The sequence below is a fragment of the Nicotiana tomentosiformis genome, chromosome 8 (genome assembly GCF_000390325.3).
Source record: "Nicotiana tomentosiformis chromosome 8, ASM39032v3, whole genome shotgun sequence".
In the NCBI taxonomy this organism is placed as follows: Eukaryota; Viridiplantae; Streptophyta; class Magnoliopsida; order Solanales; family Solanaceae; genus Nicotiana; species Nicotiana tomentosiformis.
In genome coordinates this window covers 35845774-35859529 of record NC_090819.1, presented here as the reverse complement: position 1 = coordinate 35859529, position 13756 = coordinate 35845774, and positions in this window count along the sequence as shown.

Here is a 13756-nt window from a genome sequence, read left to right as displayed (position 1 = left end):
GACACGTTTGACCCTTTCATAAAAACGGGCACTTTTGGACCTTTCATAATAATTGGCACCTTTAACCCTTAAATAAAATCTTTAAACTAGGCTCAAGTAACAAATAATCTCTTTTCCTTTCATATTTATTTGCATTTATCACTGAAAGCCATAAAGCATTTTTCAACGTTAAAGTGAAATCTGTAGGGCGACACACACCAAAATTGACATATTTCCCATTGTGGCATTAAATCAAACATTTCACATGCATTGTTTCTCTTTCACCTCAAAATTTTGTAATTTGCTATAAAGTGACTACAATAACAACCAATTCAAGTGCATATCACACCAAAGAGGTTTACATAAACTTGCTTCATTCCCGATTGAAACAATTACCTTGAACCCTAGAAAAAGAAGAAGAAAAGTAGTGTACATACCTGAGCTTTCAACAAGGGATGCACAAACAGTAGACCCGGAGCAGAGGGAATATAAGGCCCCGTAAAATTTCACCTAGAACCCGGGGTTTCATGATGTCAAGGTGGACTTATGTGTTGAACAGTGCGTTAGGGAGTTGAAGAAATTTTTTGGCAGAGGAGGGCATTTTCGCGGTCCATTATGCAACCGCAGAATCACTCTGCGGGCCGCAGATCGGCCGCAGAGTGCAACAGAAAAATGGCCAATTTTGGAGGATCGTTTTGCGGTCCAATATGTGACCGCATAATGCTTTCGCGGGCCGCACAATCCATCGCAGATTCAGCATGAAGATTTCCGGAGGGGAGTTCTGCGGCGCATTATGCGACCGCAGAACTGGTCTGCGGATTGCAGACCTGCCGCAGACCTGACCCGAACAACCTAGTTCTTGCGGCCTATTTTGCGGACCACATATCCATTCTGCGGTCCACTCTGCGACCGCAGAGCTGTGTTCGGAGGGTCCATTTTCTTGTTTTTATAACCCGACCCTATTTCGATATATAGACGTTAAGGGCTATTTGTAAACTAAAAATCTGATATTTTGAGAGTGAGGAAGTGCTCTAGAGTGAGAGGGGATTCCTAAAATAATTGTTCATCAATTCTTGCTCAAGGCTTAGAGAATTAACAAGGAAAATGCACTAGGTCATCATCCTAGAGGTAAGATTCTACTCCCTAGCCCTCAATTTCTGGATTTAACTGAAAATAGGTAATGAGAAAAGCAATTCTTGGGTATGGGAGTTGTTCATTAGGCATGCATGTACTATTAAGATTTGTGTGGGAAGATTGTTGAGCTCAATTGGGTAGACTTTGGGTAGTGGGATGAAGAAATCCACCATAGGAGGACCTTAAAATCATAATGCCCACCTAGTGTTTGGTAAAATGCTCAAATAAGCTGGAATCATGAACTCCTTCCTAATTTGTGTTCCATTTTGTTATATTTCCAAACATATCGAAGTGGCTAAGATTTCTGAATCATTGTAGTAATTTAAGGAAGCTCAAGGCGAGGTATGTTGGCTAAACTTCTCTCTTAGAATTGAATCCCACGATATTCTTGTAAGCCCCGAGTTGATCATTATAAATTTGATTATTGTGAGTGCTTTTATATTATTGTGTTATCCTATGGGAATGTGATCTAAGTATCACTACAAGAAATCGGCCTTTTTGTGGCAGCTAATGTCGCCACAAATGGTAAGAAAGTCGCCACTACATGTGTTTAGCAGCGACTATGGGCTCGCTCCAAACACTACCGTTACTGAACGTTTATTATGACGACTCTCTAGAGTCGCCACAAATGCTACACATTTTGTAGCGACTGAGGTCGCCCCAAAAACATGTTTCACAAAATTAAGTTTAGGTGGATCGTTACTAAATAATGACATATAGTGGCGACTGTAGTCGCTAGAAATGATATTCAGTGGCGTTTTCTTGTTGCCACAGTAGGATTTTCTTTTTGTGGCAGCTAGAGTCACCACTAAAGCCTCTTTCTTTTTACAAAAATAATAATAATAATGCAATAGCCAATAGTATTCCTGCTAATTTGCCTATAGCATTATCATTATAATGAACACCACAGATACGCTTAAATAAAATTGTATAGAAACTTTTCATTACCAAATAGTCTGCAACAAAGTACATTACGCTCCATAATACATTGTCATTGCACATACTCATGGAAAAAAGAACATTAAATGTGTTCGAACTCCTACTTATTGAATAACCTTATCCTTCGATATTTTAAGAAAAAAAATTAAAGGAATACGTCTTCAAACTATTCCAATATCTTCAAGTTACTCTAATGTTTTCAGGCTACTCTTTGAGCAACTTCATTTCCCCATTGTTGTTGTACTATCTCCTTGCTATTAAAAAAAATAAAGAATAACAGTAATATATGCATGCATACAAAAAAGAGTTGATCCTAAGCCAAGTACTAAAGGAAAGCATATAAAAAGGAAAGGTCTACTAAAACCACAGAGAACTATGGCAAGTGAATGTCTTTCAAAAAATTCACGCTCGTCCAAACTGGGATTTTAAGGGAAAGTTGGGTCTTCCGGTACGCTGTTTCGAAGGTGTAAAAGACTTTTTCAAGTTTGACTGAATTTCCACTGTAAGCCTAGTGGAATGAGTAATATAAAGTTTTGAACGTAAAATTATCTGTGCAGCCAAAAGATCCAGAAACATATTTAGTTATATCTAGTAGAAGGAACATTGATTGCATTTCCCTTCTAGTTCTTATCTCAAGCTATAAACTCACACTATGCTATCTTTTCAGTAATGGAACCTTTATATGGTGATCAACAACAGAGTAAGCGAGAAATTTAAGCTAAATTTTACCGTGATTATGAAACTTACTGAAACATCTCTGGTGTTTAGAACGAAAATAACTTTATTAATAGATTTTGATACTAAAGAAATAAATAGCATATACCAGTAACTTCCCAAGATGCTTTCCTATGAATCTGGTTTGTTAAGTACTTTTTTGTAATAAGGATTTTGCATTAGAAAAGTGAAATCTACTAGAGTAGTATTTTCTCTTTGGTTTAAGACCAGAAATCATGCCGAATAGCATTAGTTGTGATATGATCTTTCCTTTTATTTAAATATGTTAGGAAGAAAGGTCATAGGCAAACATAAGCTCAGAGTAGATAATAAGGCATATGCAACTCATATTGCATTGATATAGTCAATTCATTAGAAGGTATTTTATGAAATTCAACCATTTCAAAGCTTAGAAGTTAGTTCTAGAATAGGCACTCCTCCTGGCCTAACAACTTTTCTTTAACCGACTTCAAGATACAAGAAGGAAATGGTTGAATTTCCTATATCACATGTCATAAGGAAATGTTAATTAATAAAAACCAGAAGGAAAGGAAGAAAATCACATGTCAACCTATCTCAAAACTCATCTAAGTCGTTAAAAACATGAAAAGTCTTAACTATTTCGTAAGGAAAGGAAAATTTCAATTTCTATTTAATGAAAGACATAATACACTTGGACAAAGAGAAAAATTATATTTTGGTATATTACCAATAAAATGTCATCTTGTAATGATCTGACCGGTCGTTTTGCTTTCTAGAACTCCATTCCCCTAAATAAGACTTCCGTATATGCTTTTACTGTTTTATGACTTACGGGAATGGTTAATTTATGATTTGGAAGGGTTCGGGTTAAAATCGGAACACTTGATTCCTTAAGGTTGGCTTAAAAGACCAAGTTTGACTTCGGTCAACATTTTTAGTAAACGACCTCAAAATCGAGATTTGAAGATTCCAGTAGGTTCGTATGATGATTTTGGACTTGGGCGTATATTCGGATCGGGTTTTGGATGACCCGAGAGCGTTTCAGCGCCTAATAGTGAAAGTTGGTTCTTGAAGGTTTTAAAAGTTCTTTAAATTTGATTTGGAGAGGGATTTGATGATATCGAGGTCCAAACGGAATTTTGAGACTGGGAATAGTTCCGTAATATCATTTAAGACTTGCACGTAAAATTTTGTGTTATTCCGAATAGTTTAAGTACGTTTCGGCGCATTGGAAGTAAATTGTAGAACTTGAAGTTCTTAAGTTTGATTCAATTAGTTTTGGGGTGCGATTCTTAGTTTTAATGTTGTTTCGGGTATTTCGAGAGTTTGAGCGAGTCCGTTTCATAATTCTAAACTTGTTGGTATGTTCGGGCGGGGCCCCGAGTGTCAATCGGACGAGGCTCGGACCAAGATGAGAATTTGGAGCAGCAGCTGATGCACCAGATCTGTCAAAACCGCACCTGCGCTTGGTCAGCCGCAGCTGCGAGCTCGCAGGTGCAGGCCAAGCCTCGCAGAAGCGGCCAAGGGGGGCAGCCCAGGTTCCGCAGATGCGGCCCATCCTCCGTAAAAGCGGGTACCCATCCGCAGAAGCGATCCCAGTCGGCCCAGTGAATTCCGCAGAAGCGAACCTTTGTCCACATAAGCGAGGGCGCAGGTGCGGTCCTATAACCACATGTGCGAAAACCGCTGGAGGCAGTGAGCCTCATTTATTACGGGTTAGGACTATTTTTATCACATTTACTTCCACTCTTGGGAGATTTGAGAGCTTCTAAGGAGGGGATTTCGACCTAGCTTGGTGAGGTAAGTAATTTTTTCTAAATATGAGTTTAGTACATATATTATGGGTAGATTTTCACATGAAAATTGGTTTAAAAAATGGGTTGAGATAAAAAAAAAACCTAGGGTTTAATAAAAATGAGATTTTACCATGAAAATGATTATGAAACTTAGTGAAAATCATATATTATGTTCCTAAGGTTATGGGTAACAACTTTCTTCAAATATTTTCAGAATCCGGGCGTTTGGACTTGGGGGTAAATTTTAGGAATCTTGCAAATTTTGGTTGGGTAATCACTTTAATAATGGAGATATGAACTTTTGAGCAATAGATTGATCGATTTATATAATGTTTGGCTAGTTCCGAGTCGTTTGGCATCAAATTTGGAGGTTTGAGTGCATTCTTGAATTGGGAAGTAAGCTTTGAGACGAGGTAAGTCTCTTTTCTAACCTTGTAAGAGGGAACTTACCCCATAGGTGAACTTAATTAATATGTGTTGTTATTTGTGGGGGCTACGTACGTCGAAGTAACGAGAGTCCGTACTTGTCTACTATTCCTATTTATGTTTTGGTAGTTTTAGGTTCACGCCATCCTTGTGGACACAGTTATTTGATTATATTTGTTAACTGTATCAAATTTAACTGAGTTGAGGATTTTTAAGGATTTAAAAGCTTCAAATCGAATTGTCTTTATTTTAAAAAGAGTCAAGGAAGGGTTATGATTTGTTGATAAATTTATATTTGACCGCGTAGCATGTATGATTCGCGAGCGGGGTAATAGATGCATCTATGGTTCGCGCCGTTCGACCCTCAGCAGTGTACAATTTACATTTATATTGGATCGGGCCGAACGTCCTTGGTGGTATTCGGGTGTGATAATATAACTAGAAGTTCCTTTCATAATCGGTATATATTCATTGTTTGTGTGATCATATGTTTTAAAGGAAGGGAGTGATTTAAGCTCTTAAATATTTCTGAAGACTTGTTCAATTATTTCTTATTCCAAGTCTTATTGTTCTACATCATGCTTAATTAGAATTTTATATTATCATGTTATTGGCCCTAGTAAGTGTCGGAGTCGATCCTTCGTCACTACTTCTTCGAGGTTAGACTAGATACTTATTGGGTACATATTATTTATGTACTCACGCTACACTTCTGTACTTAATTGTACAGGATTTGAGGCAGGTGCATCTGGTTACCAGTCTGGTGCGCAGATTTGATCCCCATCTCGAGACTTCACGATGAGCTGCCTTCCGAGTCGTTCTGCAGCAGCTGGATTCTCTCTTATGTTGTAATTTTTTTCCTGTCTATTTCATTCCAGGCAGTAGGCTAGTGTCCTTTTGTATATTCCACTAGATTGCCCACATACTTGTGACACCAGGTCTTGGCACACACACTAGTAGACTTATGATTTTGGATTCGTTTACATGATTGCGATTTGTACTCGTTTGCTTCCGTTTAAATTATGTCACATTCGTAAATTTCTAAATCTCTTTAACAAATGAGGAAATGTTATCCACTTAGTATTTTATTTAAACGGAAAACCATTAGTTTGATCAGTGTTGGCTTGCCTAACTATGCGATTCTTAGTTTTAATGTTATTTTGGGTGTTCCGAGAGTTCGAGCGAGTTCGTTTTATGATTCCAAACTTGTTGGTATGTTCGGGAGGGGCCCCGAGTGTCAATCGGACGAGGCTCGGACCAAGATGAGAATTTGGAGCAGCAGCTGATGCACCAGATCTGTCAAAACCGCACCTGCGCTTGGTCAGCCGCAGGTGCGAGCTCGCAGGTACGGGCCAAGCCTCGCAGAAGAAGCCAAAGCAGGGCAGCTCAGGTTCCACAAATGCGACCCATCCTTCGCAGAAGCGGGACCGCAGAAGTGGGTGTCTGCTGAAGCGGTCCTAGTCGGCCCAGTGAATTCCGCAGAAGCGGACCCTTGTCTGCAGAAGCGAGGGCGTAGGTGCGGCCCTATGACCGCAGGTGCGAAAATCGCTGGAGGCAGTGAGCCTCATTTATTACGGGTTAGGACCATTTTTATCACATTTTTTTCCACTCTTTGGCGATTTAAGAGCTTCTAAGGAGGAAATTTCTACCTAGCTTGGTGAGGTAAGTAATTTCTTCTAAATATGAGTTTAGTACATATATTATGGGTAAATTTCCACAGTAAAATTGGTAGAAATCATGGGTTGAGATAAAAAACCTAGGGTTTAATAAAAATGAGATTTTACCACGAAAATGATTATGAAACTTAGTGAAAATTATATATTATGTTCCTAAGGTTATGGGTAACAACTTTCTTCAAAGCTTTCCGGAATTCGGGCGTGTAGGCTCGGGGTGAATTTTAGAAATCTTGCAATTTTGGTTGGGTAATCACTTTAATAGTGGATATATGAACTTTAGAGCAATAGATTTATCGATTTATATAATCTTTGGCTAGTTCCGAGTCGTTTGGCATCAAATTTGGAGGTTTGAGCTTATTCTTGGTAAATCTCTTTTCTATCCTTATAAGAGGGAACTTACCCCATAGGTAAACTTAATTAATATGTGTTGTTATTTGTGGGGGCTACGTACGCACGAAGTGATGAGAGTCCGTACGTAGCTACTATTCTTGTTTATGTCCGGATAGTTTTAGGTTTACGCCATGCTTGTGGACACAGTTATTTGATTATATTTGTTAAGTGTATCAAATGGAACTGAGTTGAGAATTTTTAAGGATTTAACAGTTTCAAGTCGAATTGTCTTTATTTTGAAAAGAGTCAAGGAAGGGTTATGATTTGTTGATAAATTTATATTTGACTGCGTCGCATGTATGATTTGCGAGCGGGTAATAGATGCATCTATAGTTCATGCTGTTCGACCCTCGACAGTGCACAGTTTATATTTATATTGGATCGGACCGAACATCCTCGGTGGTATTCGTGTGTGATAATAGAACTGGAAGTTCCTTTCATAATCGATATAAATTCATTGTTTGTGTGATCATATGCTTTAAAGGAAGGGAGTGATTCAAGCTCTTAAATATTTCTGAAGACTTGTTCAGTTATTTCTTGTTCCGAGTCTTATTGTTGTACATCATGCTTAATTAGAATTTCATATTATCATGTTATTGGCCCTAGTAAGTGTCGGAGTCGACCCCTCGTCAATACTTCTTCGAAGTTTGACTAGATACTTATTGGGTACATATTATTTATGTACTCACGCTACACTTCTGTACTTAATTGTACAGGATCTGAGGTAGGTGCATCTGGTTACCAGTCTAGTGCGCAGATTTGATCTCCATCTCGAAACTTCACGGTGAGCTGCCTTCCGAGTCGTTCTGCAGCAGCTGGAGTCTCCCTTATGTTGTATTTTTTTTCTTTTTCTGTCTATTTCATTCCAGGCAGTAGGCTAGTGTCCTTTTGTATATTCTACTAGATTGCCCACATACTTGTGAGATCAGGTCTTGGCACACACACTAGTAGACTTATGATTTTGTATTCGTTTACATGATTACGATTTGTACTCGTTTGCTTCCGTTTAAATTATGTCACCTTCGCAAATTTCAAAATATCTTTAACAAATGAGAAAATGTTATCTACTTAGTATCTTATTTAAATGGAAAACCATTAGTTTGATCAGTGTTGACTTGCTTAACAATGGTGTAGGGCGCCATCACGGCTTAAGATGGAATTGGGTCGAAACACATCTTTTACTTGAGTCAAAGTCAAAAATTATAATTTTGATAATGACCTAGAACTGTTATCACCTGGTATCTGCGGCTCTATTTCTTAACTGTGCAAAATAAATTCACAGTTGTACATTTTAAAAATAGCTTTAACTGCATATCACTCTCTCTCAAATCATAAACTTATGCCAAGATATTTAAATCAAGGAGTAACTTTATGTTAAAAATTTATACTTTGTCAAGCATATGAAAAGGAAAACACTCATGGAAGAGGCAAGAAATATTAAAGTGCATCTCCACCCAAATACAATAGACTAAGAGCTAACATAAAATTTAATAAAGCCACCAACTAGAAGAACAAAAGCAAGGTTGAACATACGATTTGCCAGACAAGGTTTCGAATTTTGTAGACTATTAAAAAGAATAAAACAAAAATAAAGAAATTATCTTATCTTTAGTTGATTCTGCATATTGACTATTGTTTCATGGAATGTAGATACAAGATTTTAATATTTGGTAATAATTTCTTTCCTATCTGAAATAAATCACATCTATAATTAAATATTGCTCGATTTACCAGATTTCAAGTTCAAATTTTAATAAAAATAAACAGAAATCAACACTAATTGTAATAAAGGGAGCCTCAAACAAACCAAGGCATTTTCTAATTTATTCTACAATATAATTTAATGGTGGAAGATTGCTTACAGTAAATGCTGATGATATCAACATCTGCTTCTTAAAATCAGGTACTATCTGCTCAAACTCGGCAATCATCACCGATGGTCCGTATAACTGAATATTAGGAAAACATTTTCATGCGTGTAGAATTTATAATATTGTACGACATGAGTAATTGGAAACACCATATGCACATCCAAAGGAGGATCTGTTATAGGGCACAATGAACTAACAACAATTCCAATTAAGCATAATCCTTCTCTAGTAAGCCATTTCAATTTAAGCATAAACCAATTTATGTTCCGATACAAAATATCATAATTTACTTTAGCAATAAAAATAGAGATCTCCAGTTTACTTAACAGATAGTGAGCTCTAATACCACCAACCTACTCCCAAAAATTAAGAGGCAAAATCATCAGCTACAAGCAACAAATTGAGAGGAAAACTCCATTCCTTCGGAAAGTATCATAGAAAGGCCACTTGTCCACATGCTTTGTCAAGAAAATATTGATAAAATCTTCTCATTCTTTGCCAAGAAAATATCGTCTCATACCCAGTGTGAAAAATCCCAAATGTACTCCATAATTGTCAATTACTCCTTCCAATTTTCATCTAAACCCGCTCTCGCCATTTGTTTAGGTTGAGAAATAGCAAAAACTTTTAGAAAAGGGGCTTTTTTTCCTATAGAGCTGAAAGACTTCGAGATACAAGAAGGTTAAGAAGAAATAGAATAGAAGAACTTATTTATATTTGCACGAACTAAGATTCACAATTAAAACAGAGCCAAAGGTAAGAAATCTAAAAGGGAAGAGAGAGATAGAGAGATAGTAACCGACGGAAATATTTAATGGTAAAGGAATTGTCGATGAGTTCGTCGGGTCACAGCAAAGGGATAGAGGATTCAAAATTTCACAACCGATGGAACGTTGTTGAGAAGTGTATTGTAGAAAATGATTTTGGGGGTGTTTTTTCTCGTTTGTCTGGGGTTTATTTTTGTAACCTTTCATTTTAAGGGCGGCTTCCAAGTCGCTACAACAACCTCATATTAGTGGCGACAATTCATCAGTCGCCACAAACGAATCTTTTAGCCAAATTTTATTTTTCAAGTGAGGAAAACTTTTGATTTTATTTGCACCTATTTGTGGCGGCTCTTTTTTTATCGCCACTAATATGTTACTTAATGTGGCAACTATCCAGGTCGCAACTAAAACCCTTAGTATTGAGGCAACTCTTTTCGTCACATCAAAAGGTTGCCACTGAAAACTATATTTCTTGTAGTGTATGGGTTGTGTGTTAACATGCTATAACTTCAAGACGTGATTCTAATGAAAGCTATCATGTCGAATTGTCTAAGAAATCTCATTGTACCTAAGACCCTTATTTGCTCACATGTGTACTTAAAGTCTTGAATAGAAATGCCTTATTATTGATAATCCTTGATGGTGTTTGAAAGAAAAAAAGTGAGCATGAGATATGAAACACGGCCAATGTGCCGAGAATGATATTACAATAGAGGTCACTAGTGCCAATGAAATGAAGAGAAGCATAAAAGACAGTGAAATGAGCTGTAAATTCTTTAAATAATAAATGCCTTTGGAGTATCGTTTAGTCACCGAGGAAGGGTAGATTGAAATGACCTAACCCTGAAACTACACGTGCCGATGTAGGAGTGAGTGAGGTATAAAATCCCCGTGTGAGGTGGTGAGCGTTTTCCCAGAATATGGGACTAGATTGATGTGTTGAGCTAATTCCCCTTAAATGGGATGAGATGATTGCTAGCGGAATGTGAGGTGACGTCGACCCACACGGCATTGTGGTGAGATGGCTTAGCCGATCGGGCTGAGATCGGATGTCATACCACGCACATGGTGGTATTTTGAGTGGACGTCTCAGGGTAAGACGCCTTAGCCGATCGGGCTGAGATCGGACTCCGTGCTAAAAGCATGGTGGTGTATCGGTACTAAAGATCTCCCAACTTAAAATATTGAACTTGCTTGAAATTTATTCTTTTTCCTAACTTGGTACTTTAATATTGATGAGGCCCTCATTGATTTCATGTTTCTTTATCATTGTACTATTACTCGTTCTATTGAGGGGGTATTTAGTTTTCATATTAGTACTATTTCATATGTACTAACATCCATTTTTCTAGGGGTGCTGCATCTTTAATGGATGCAGGTGATTCCACAGCGGGCAGTATTGAGCAGTGATAGCAGTACACCCTCTTCTCAGTTGACTTGGTAAGCCCCACTTCATTTTGGGGTCCTGTATCTTTTGTCCTTTATACCTAGCATTTTGAGGTATAGTCGTGGCCTTGTCATCGGTACTGTCATAACACTCTTTGGTTTCTGTTAGAGGTTCCGTAGACATGGTGTGGGTTATATATTGATGTTGGAAAAGTCAAACTAAAAATGTTGTATTTGTATCACATGTTCCACTTCAAAATATAAATGTGTAATGTATTTTGAGACTTATAAATGAAGTAACCAATGGTAATGAAATGGTGTTGTTCGCGTGACCTTCTTATTGTCTAATTAATGAAATGTATCTTCTCTTTATTCTTGGGTGAGTCAGATATACGGCATTGTGCAGTCTTTCTCGACCAGGATATCTCGGTTGAGCACCGGTCGCGCTCCCCAAGGTCGGGGCGTGACAGGTAAGGAGGGGAAGAGTGAGCGAGAAAGAGAGGGGAGAATAAAAGATGATTTGGGCTGGAGGGTTAGAGGGGTTAGGATAGAGTTAGGGTATTATTTTTCTTTTCCGCTGGGGGGTTGAGAATAAGAAGGGAAAAGACGAGAAAAGAATAAGAAGGGAATAAAATCCAGGTCAAGGCATGCACTGATGTGCTTATGTTGCAATCAAGGCTCTTCGTGTGAGCCACACACGTCTAGTGCACTCATGCACCGCTTTTTGCGAGCTCAAATGCATGGTTATCCTTAAAGGTGCGCTGCAATGCACATTTACGTGCGTAGAATTCTCAGCTGAGATCATAACTTGTCCATCCACTCACACATATATCCCTGCAACTTCAAAAATGCACACCACACACTAATCACTACTCTTCTAAAATAAAAAAAATGAAATCAAACTAACTTACACTACAAATAAAGAAATAAAAACACAAACTTGTAAAAGGGTTAGAGGTAGTTCTGAGTTATAGTCGTCTGGTTGACTCAACCTGGCACACTCAATTGTTTATGATGCTCGAGGATTTCTTAGCAAATCCTCCAACAAAATATGGTTTAACCTGTGCCCATTTACCTTGAAACTCTCTATTCTTTCCATGTTTTGGATCTCAATCGCTCCATATGGTGATACATGTTTAACCACATATGGCCCCATCCATCTTTACTTGAAGTTTCTGGGAAACAATCTGAGTCTACTATTGTATAGTAAGACCTTTTTCCCTATCATGAAATTCTTTTGGCTTAATCAGACGATCATGCCATTTCTTCGTCGTTTCCTTGAAGATTCGTGCATTCTCATATGCACCCAATTTGAATTCCTCTAACTCATTCATCTATGACATTTTGTGTTCTCCTGCAAGATTATGATCAAGATTAAGAAACTTAATTTCTCAATAAGCCTTATGCTCTATCTCCACAGGTAAGTGACGCAATGTTTCGTACACTAGCTTGAAGGGTGAAGTCCCTATGGTCATTTTGATCGTTGTTCTATACGCCCATAGTGCTTCATCTAACTTAATTGACTAATCATTTTGGGAAGAACTAACCATTTTTTCCAGAATTCGTTTAAGTTCACGGTTAGCTACTTCCACTTGCCCAGTAGTCTGAGCATGGTACAGGGCTCCTATTTTATGAGTCACCCCATACTTTGACAGGAGTGCTGCAAACTGTTTATTGATAAAATGTGACCCATTGTCACTGATGATGGCTCGGGGAATCCCAAAGCGGGTGAAGATGTTCTTTCGCAAGAATTCACATACCACACGAGCATCATTAGTCCTAGTAGGGATTGCTTCAACCCATTTAGAGACGTAGTCAACAATCACTAGGATATACTCATATGAATGGGAAGATGGGAAGGGACCCATAAAGTCGATGCTCCAAATGTCAAAACTTTACATACCGGAATAGAGTTTAGAGGCATCTCGTCTCTCTTGCTAATGCTACCTATCCGTTGTCACTTGTGACATGTAGTGACATATGCTCTTGCATCCTTGTATAAGGAAGGACAGTAGAACACGGCTTTCATGACTTTTGCAGCTATCTTATTTCCTCCATAATGTCCTCCAGTTGCTCCGTCATGACAATATGATAGTATTCATTCCTTTTTCCCTTCTGGTACACATCTCCAAATCATGCCATCTGCACATAATTTAAACCAAAAAGGGTCATTCCAAAAATAGCTTTTTACCTCACTTTGTGGCTTCCTCTTCTGGTCAGAGGACAAATCATGAGATAGCCACCCACTAGCCAAGAAGTTGGTTATATCAGCATACCATGGAGGTCTTTCGGAGACCGCTCTTCTCTTATCTCCACAGTTTCTACAGGTGGTTTCTCTAATCGAGACAAATGGTCAACCCCATAGTTTTATGTGCCTTTCTTGTCATTGATCTCAAGATCAAACTCTTGCAGCAACAATACCCACCGCATCATACACGATTTTGACTCCTTCTTACTTAGCAAATACTTTAATGTTGAGTGATCAGTATGCACTATCACTTTGCTTCCCATTAGATATGATCTGAAAAGGCAAATACCACTACAAAGAACTCTTTTTTTGTCGTAGCATAGTTTAGTTGGGCATCATTCAATGTCCGAATCGTATAGTAGATGGGTCTAAATATTTTATCTCTTCTTTGCCCCAACACTATCCCCACTGCCACATCACTAGCATCGCACATGATTTCAAAGGATTT